Source organism: Henckelia pumila, chromosome 4 (genome assembly GCF_033568475.1).
Source record: "Henckelia pumila isolate YLH828 chromosome 4, ASM3356847v2, whole genome shotgun sequence".
NCBI classification, from domain to species: Eukaryota; Viridiplantae; Streptophyta; class Magnoliopsida; order Lamiales; family Gesneriaceae; genus Henckelia; species Henckelia pumila.
The window spans coordinates 56,398,444-56,407,350 of NC_133123.1; positions in this window are offsets into that span (position 1 = coordinate 56,398,444).

The following is an 8,907-nucleotide window of genomic DNA, read 5'->3' on the forward strand; positions in this document are numbered from 1 at the left end:
GGAGTTGTTTTTCTTTCCTATCAAGTATCTGAATCGGCTGTTCAAAATAGCTAAGAGTCTCATCCAACTCAGCTTTATCAGGTTGCAAGATATGAGATTCGTCAGGTTGATACTTGCGAAGCATCGATACATGAAATACATCATGTATACCAGATAAAGATGTAGGAAGAGCGAGTCGATAAGCAAGATTGCCTATCTTCTCAAGTATCTCATACGACCCAATAAATCGTGGAGATAACTTTCCTTGCTTGCCAAATCTGACTGTGCCCCTGAACGGTGAAATCTTCAAAAACACTCTATCTCCCTGTTCAAAACATAATGGCTGACGTCGAACATTTGCATATCTGGCTTGTTTATGTTGTGTTGTTCTCATTCTCTGCTGAATTAACTTCACCTTCTTAGTCATCTGTCTGATCATATCCGGTCCCAACTCAGGCACCTCTGACACATCATAACAATACAATGGCAATCGACACTTCTTTCCATACAATGCTTCAAATGGAGCCATCTCTATATTCGTCTGATAGTTGTTGTTATATGAAAATTCCACAAGTGGTATTGAATCTTGCCATGTAATACCATAATAAAGTACTACAGCTCTAAGCATATCCTCAAGAGTCTGAATGGTTTGTTCAGATTGTCCGTCGGTTTGAGGATGATAAGCGGTACTCAAATGTAAACGTGTACCTAGAGCTTGCTGTAGACTATGCCAAAAGTGTGAAGTAAATCTCGGATCTCGAACAGATACAATCGACTTTGGCACACCGTGTAATCATACCACTTCTCGAACATATAAATCTATCATCTGATCATGACGATAAGTCATTCGGTATGGAATAAAACATGCATATTTCGTCAACCTGTCAATAATCACCCAAATAGCATCGCATCCTCGGGATGATCGTGGCAATTTCGTCACAAAGTCCATGGAAATATGGTACCATTTTCATTCAGGAATAGACAAACTCTGTAATAAGACACCTGGTTTCTTTCTTTCAGCTTTCACTTGTTGGCAATTGAGGCATTTAGATACAAATTCAGTCACATCAAACTTCATTTGTTTCCACCAGTACTGATTCTTCAGATCGTTGTACATTTTTCTGCCTCCAGGATGAATACTGAATTGACTACAATGGGCTTCTTTCAAAATATTCTGTCTCAAATCTGAAAGAACGGGAACAACAATTCGGTTATTCACATATAAGATATCATCATCACTGACCTTATACTCAGACTGGTGTCCTGATTTGATCATTTCAATCGACTTCTGAACATTCAAATCAGATTTCTGTGCTTCTTTGATTCGAATCAACAATTCAGGCTCAGCACTAATAGCACAAACTCTCATTGGTCTTCTATCTGTCTCAAATATTAATCCAAAAATATAGCAATCTTCAATCAAATTAGATATACCTATAGTAGACAAGGACAAAGCACATACCTTTCTACTTAGGGCATCTGTTGTTGCATTCGACTTCCCTGGATAATATTTGATTTTACAATCGAAATCTTTCAATAAATCGAACCCTCTTCGTTGTCTCATGTTTAGTTCAAATTGTGAAAACTGATATTTCAAACTCTTGTGATCAGAAAAGATTTCAAATTTCTCATTATACAAATAATGCCGCCAGATTTTCAATGCAAAGACGATAGCTGCCAATTCAAGATCATGAATTGGATATCTGACTTTATGTGGTTTCAGTTGTTGAGAAGCATAAGCGACAACATGTCCTTTTTGCATTAAAACACATCTCAAACCTTGGTGAGAGGCATCACAATACACAACAAAATCACCAGTACCTAAAGAGATTGTCAAGACCGGTGTTGTAGTCAATCTTTTCTTCAACTCAAGAAAACTAGATTCGCACGCTTCAGACCACACAAACGGTGCATTTTTCTATGTAAGATGTGTAATTGGCTTTGCAATAGACGAGAAGTCTCGGATAAATCGACGGTAATAACCTGCTAAGCCCATAAAACTTTGAATTTCTGGCACAGATATCGTTCTCTGCCAACTAATCACAGCTTCAACTTTACTTGGATCGACGGAAATATCATCTCTTGAAATTATATGACCAAGAAAAATCACTTTCTGCAACCAATATTCACATTTTGATAACTTGGCATACAATTTCTCTTATCGTAGAGTTCTCAATACAGTTCTGAGATGGTTGGCATGATCACACAGGTTCTTAGAGTAAATCAAAATATCATCGATAAATATAATCACGAAGTCATCTAGATACTTTTGAAATACTCTATTCATCAATCCCATAAATACTGCTGGTGCATTCGTTAAACCAAAAGGCATGACTATAAACTCATAATGACCATACCTTATTCTAAATTCAGTCTTAGGGATATCTTCCTCTCTTACCCTCAGTTGATGATAGCCAGATCATAAATCAATCTTCGAATATACTGAAGAACCCTGCAATTGATCAAATAAATAATCTATATGAAATAAAGGATATCGATTCTTTACCGTTGCTTTGTTCAATTTACGGTAGTCAATACATAATCTCATCGATCCGTCTTCCTTTCTTACAAACAATACCGGAGCGCCCCAAGGAGAAACACTCGGTCTGATATAACCTTTGGCTAACAGATCTTCAAGCTGCTCTTTCAGTTAATTCAATTCAATTGTTTCCATACGGTAAGGTGCTTTCGAAATTGGTTGCGTACCTGGAATCAATTCAATACTGAAGTCTACCTCTCAAAATGGATGCAATCCTGGAGTCTCGTCAGGAAAGACATCAGCGAATTCACTAACCACTGGCAAATCAGCCAATTGCGGGCTAGTTTTCATCATATCTACTGCATAAATCAGAAATTCTTCTGCCCCTTTCTGCAACAAATCAGTAATAGCAAGAACAGATATCAAAGGAATTCTGGCTCGTGAACCCTTATCATAGAATTTCCATTCGTCAGCCATCTCCGGTCTGAACTTCACAATCTTCTGAAAACAATCAACTGTGGCTTTGTACTTGGTTAACATATCGATCCCGATTATACAATCAAAATCATACAACCCAAGCACAATACAATCAATCTCAATCTCATGACCTTCAAACGGAAATGTACAATTTCGTATAGACTTCACTGATATGATACCTCTTCCCAAAGGAGATGAAATAGACACTACAGTAGCTAAGGGTTCAACAAGAAATTCATGTAATGCAACAATTGCTCAGAAATAAACGTATGTGATGCACCAGTATCAAATAATACATAGGCAGGATAACCATAAATGAAACAGTTACCTGCAATCACATCATCTGGTGAAGCTTTTGCTTGCTCTTCAGTCAGTGCAAACACTCGAGCTTGTTGCCTCTGCTGCTGGCTCCCAGCTTGACTTCCTCCAGCACGGCTCTGTGATGATGGCTGAGGTTGGAATGAATGCACTGAGGATGCTTGCCTCTCTGGCTGTGTCACTGATCGAGATGATCCAGCACCCTGTGCACTTCCAGAACCTCGCTGTGGACATACTCTCGCAAAATGACCCGATTGTTGGAAAATGTGACAACTGCCAAACACTCCTCTGCACTGCTCATTGGGGTGACGTCCTCCACATTTAGAACTGTAGACATCAGAAGTACTGGATTTCTGTCCACCTCTAAACTGTCTGGATCCACTTGAACTCGAAGAGCTACTACCTGATCGTTTAAACTGTTTGTTTTTTCCCTTGAAGAAATTCTTCTTGCCACTGCTACTACCTCCTGCATCCAATCGAGGTGGTGGTGGAATCTGTGGCTGCTCTTGCTGTTGTTTCATCGGCTGTGGTACAAACTGTGCTCCTCATTGCCTCAGTATTCCTGCTTCAGCTCCTTTTGCATGATCAAGAGCATCAGCAAAATTGTTTGGTCGTCCAGCATTCACTAGAGTGAAGACCTCGGGATTCAAGCCATTGATAAATTGATCGGCTTGAGCTTCATCACTTGCAGCAATATGCGGAGCGAACTTCAGTAGACTAGTAAACTTTGCAACATATTCTTCAATATTTAACTTTCCCTGTTGCAAACTTGAAAACTCCGCTCCCTTGTCTTTACGATAAGAAACAGGAAAGAATCGTTGATAGAAAGCAGTTTTAAATACAGCCCATGTAATAACTATACCTCGGTTTTCAAATGCTCTCCTTATCGTACCCACCAACTATTTGCAAGGCCATGTAATTGATGGATCACCAGTCTCACACGACGTTCATCTGTATAGTCGAGGGATTCAAATAACTGCTTGATATCCTTTAGCCAATTCTCACAATCCATAGCATTCTCAGTTCCTTGTAACGTCGGTGGTTTGAAGGATTGAAATCGTTTCAGTAGTTTTTCCATCGGAGTTGCATTATCGTCAATTGTATCAACAGACGTACTACCCTATCCTAGTTCAGGTGATGTTACTGGTACCTGTGGAAATGTCTGTGCAGAATTAGTCTGTTCTGGTTGATTCACTGTACGTCTAGTATTCGGTGCTGGTCGGGGAGACATATCTGATAATCAAAAAAATTAGTGCATAATTCATCAATATAAATCTCAGACCATAGTTCTGTTTCAGTCTCCCTCTGATTAGCACAATCATGCCTTCTCAAAAGATTGAGTCTGATTCAATCTCAGTCCAACATGCTTCCAATCATATCAGATAACAAATAGCATGCAATGTCTAAAAGCTGTAAATTAATTAAAATAATAAACATGCTTCAAGAATAAATAGATCAGAATAGAAGACTCAATCTACCCCGCTCATCTATTCTCAGTCCGAGAAACTTAAGCTTTGATATCACCTGTTGTGGAGACCTCGGGTTGCTAATCTTATCTTAGGGCAATTAATGATTAATGAAACAATTAATCAAGTCTTTAAAATAATATTCAAACCAAGAGATAAATTTTATTTTTTTTAAACACAGCACCTCGCTCGATCGGGCAAATTCGGTCGATCGAGCGAGCTAGGAAACCAAGCTCTCGGGTCTGCATTATTTTTGGCCTCGCTCGATCGATGGAACTCACCCGATCGAGCGAGCTCAAAATTCCAATTCTCGGTTTTGAAAATTTAAGGGCCTCGCTCGATCGGTGCAATTCACCCGATCGAGCGGCTCCCCTGCTTCAGAAATTCTGCAGATTTATTTTTGTTGTCAACTTCGAACATTCAATCCAAATCATTCAAAAACCAACTCCAATCATGGTTTATAAAATCTAAAACATGCATACATACATGTAGTAAGTCCCTAGCATCAAACCATGCGATTATTACATCAAACTAGTCGTTCAAAAAGCGATAAAAGTCACAACGACATCAATACTTATACATAAACTTCAACCCAAAATAGTTCTATGATGTTTGATTCTTCTAGACATAAAATTTCAGATATAACCTGTGGTGTCGCTAAGTCGCGTCACGCCCAAATTACCCAACTCAATAGATAAACAAGAATATGTAGTAGTGTGAGTAGGGATCGTTCCCACGAGAAATGGGAAATTTAATGTATTCTAAATAAAACAAAGAAGGGGTTTTTGAGTTTTGGAATTAACTAATAAAAATTAAAGCAATTAAAAAGTAATATTATCACTATCATGCAAGAATGAAAATTAAACTGGAGAAATCAATAAGAGACAAGTCTTGGTATCGGTCGACTACACCCTTGATATTTATTCATTCAATCATCAATTTCCTAAAAATAATTAATCTTATCAAATATTCATCATTGAAAATCAAATTCCTATTTTACCTTAAACTTAGTTAATTAGAAACCAGCGTTCTAGATTAACCCTTACCAATAAATTAACCCGGATTCCAGCGATCTAGATTTAAATTTAAGGTAGCATTCAAACAAGTAAAACTGATGAACCTAGACAACACATGCACCAGCGGATATATTTAGCCTAGTCAAGAGTTGTTCCTACGATTTAATAAATTCAACAGCACAAAATATCAAAATTAGTTGCTTCGCAAATTAGTTGATTCAAACAATTACAGATTTGAATTCTAATTTAGCTGTAGTTTGCATAGCAAAATCCTAAGATGGCCAATCCAAAAATTTTGCATACAAACATGAAATAAAACAGATCAACTATTGATACTCAATAAGAATTAAGCACTGAAAATCGAATCTCATGAATAAATTATATCAAGGTTTCGTCTCACTCAACCAATTATAAAAGTTTAGCTACAACGATTCATCAAAAACTCAAGAAAAATTCAAAAGAAAGGAAGAAAACTTGAGAGAGAATTGTAATACAAAACCTAGCCGACCGCCTTCAAGATATTCCAAGTCTGATAAATCTCTCCCAAAAACGGAATAAAATCCTAATAAAAACTAGAGTCCAAAATAAAAGAGTTTCCAAAATTACAAAGTTTTTTTTCCGAACAGACTAGCGCGCTCGATCGCATGAATATGCAGGATCGAGCGCATGAAAAATAGTGAATCTACTGTTTTGAAATTCCTCGGCCGCGCTCGATCCTATGAGTTCCTTGGATCGAACGCGTGAAAAGTGAGTTGTCTACTACCTTGAATCTTCAGATGTCGCGCTCGATCCTGTGAGTACGTCCGATCGAGGGCATGAAGCATAAAAATCCAATTTCTTCTGAAAACTTGATAATTCCTACACATTAAACCCGGGAATATATTATGTAGCTAAATGTATGCATAAAACAAAACTAAGATAAAACATGAACAAAAACATATGAATGTATGCAAAACACTAACAAAATGACCCTAAAATATGCAAACAAAACGACACTATCAAATTTCCCCACACTTAATCCTTGCTCGCCCTCGAGCAAGTCATGCAAAAACAGAATGAAATAGAACAAACAAGAATCAAGAAATACTACGGAACACTGGCCTCAGTACTTTCAAAATTTTCACATCCATCCATATCCAACTCACTAACATTCTTTTGAAAATTTTTAAAACACAGACTAATTTCACCGCACAAACTTACAAACTCCGCAACTCAAATTCAAAACACTCTCTTCCAAATTCAAGTAACACATTCATGGATCATGACGACTTTTCAAGGTTTCACATGATCAAAATGAATAGATAATCAAATCAACACACTCACACTCGGGTAAATGCAAAGAATTCTAGTGTGTGTGTTTCGATCAAAACTTCATATTCATCAACAGTGTCAATCGACAGTCCATAGGCAAAATTCTCGCAACCCCTCTCCACTAGTATATTGGGCGACTGTGACTCGATCAATAGGTCTTAATCAGCTTGTAATGTTAGGCTTGGGTCATGGCTACAATGAAGGGAAAGGAATTCAAAGAGGAAGTAAATTATGCTCTTTTTCTAAAGTCCACTCTTTTTTATTCAGATTTCAACCTTTTTTCACTTCATTGATATTCAAATTTTTTTATTGCTTTTCACCAACTAATTTTTTTCTTTTTCTTTTCACCACTTTCATTCTCATTTTTTTTATATTCCCTTTCGCTACTACCTTTTTTTTTCATCACACCATCCACATTCACAAAACAAAGTAGGAGCATAAAAAATAATTTCGACATTCAACTTACTCCCTTAAAGGTAGGAAATAGTGTTTAGGCTATAGGTAGTAGTTGTAGGACCTTGAAACAATGCCGAATGGGGGTTTACCACACGTTTACATGCATGCCACTCGTTTTTCAAGTAGTCTCAAACAAGGTACTAGGGATAAATAATTCAGTGGGTGGCTTGAAAACCTCAAACGATATTCATAAAAAATTGCCTACATCATTTCTAAGTCACAGTTTACCGGTATTGCGCCTCGAGGGGTGTCCAAACTTGTTCTAGACATGTCTCAATTCACCGTCAATTCATACAAATTTCAAACAGTGCAGAAAAGAGAAATCATCAACAGTAAACGATGATCTTGCACAAAATTCAGAATTAAACACCTTATGTGCTCATATCTACGTGAAATCTCAATAGGGCATCTAAGGATAATTCAAGAAAAAAAAATTCTGGCCCAAATAATCCAAAAAATGCCTCAATCCTATCCATGTTGTATGTTTCAAATTTTAGATTCAAGCACAAATCACAGAGTATATAGGAGTTCACTCGTCTATTTGGTTCCATCGGTTCAAAATTTTGGTTAGATAGGCAAGTGATTCAGTTACTGAACAACAAAAATAACTCTTCATCATTGGCCAAGCTACCCATTTCTTTCTTAACTCAATACGAATGCAACACAATGATATGACACTAATATGAACCAAATTCAAAAACGCAACAAAAACAAATGTAATGCATGAATGCACACAAAATGCATGAAACACCCCCCCCCCCCACACTTAAACTAAGCATTGTCCTCAATGCTCGAGAACAAAACTAACAAAAAACAACCAACAAACCAAAGAAAAAAATGTAAAAAGAATGCAATGCAAAGAAAAGAAAACAAGACTCCCCTGGTTTAGCGGTTGGCGTCGTTCTCCTCTTCATGCTCGGGAGGAAGGATAGGATTGGCAAGTGTAAACTCAAAAGATGGTGGGAATGGTACAGCCGGTGGTAGCGTGGTGGGGTCGATCCCGAGCCTCTCGGAAATACCTCGGCAAATGTAGTCCAAGGCCTAAAAATTCAAAGCTACAGCCGCATTAAACACTTTTTGGTGCTGGGCGTCAGAACAGTGACAGTAGTAGTTCTGCGGGGAGGCAGCACAGGGCGTACAGGATCGTGGACTGGCACAAATTGATTGTCCGCCATGAATTGGCTTCTCCGATATTCTTGTTTGGCATCGATAGCCGCTTTGTCAATGGGGCGCATTGGTTGCAACCATTCCTCATTGGGTCAAGGTTGCACATCGGCGTGCAGGCACAGCTGTGTGATGATAATCAGGAAGAAAAGACCCGCTGTCCAGGAAGTGATAGAATGCCGCATCTGATCGTGAATCACTCGTCCCACATTGACCGGTAAATTAAGATCGAGAGCTTAGA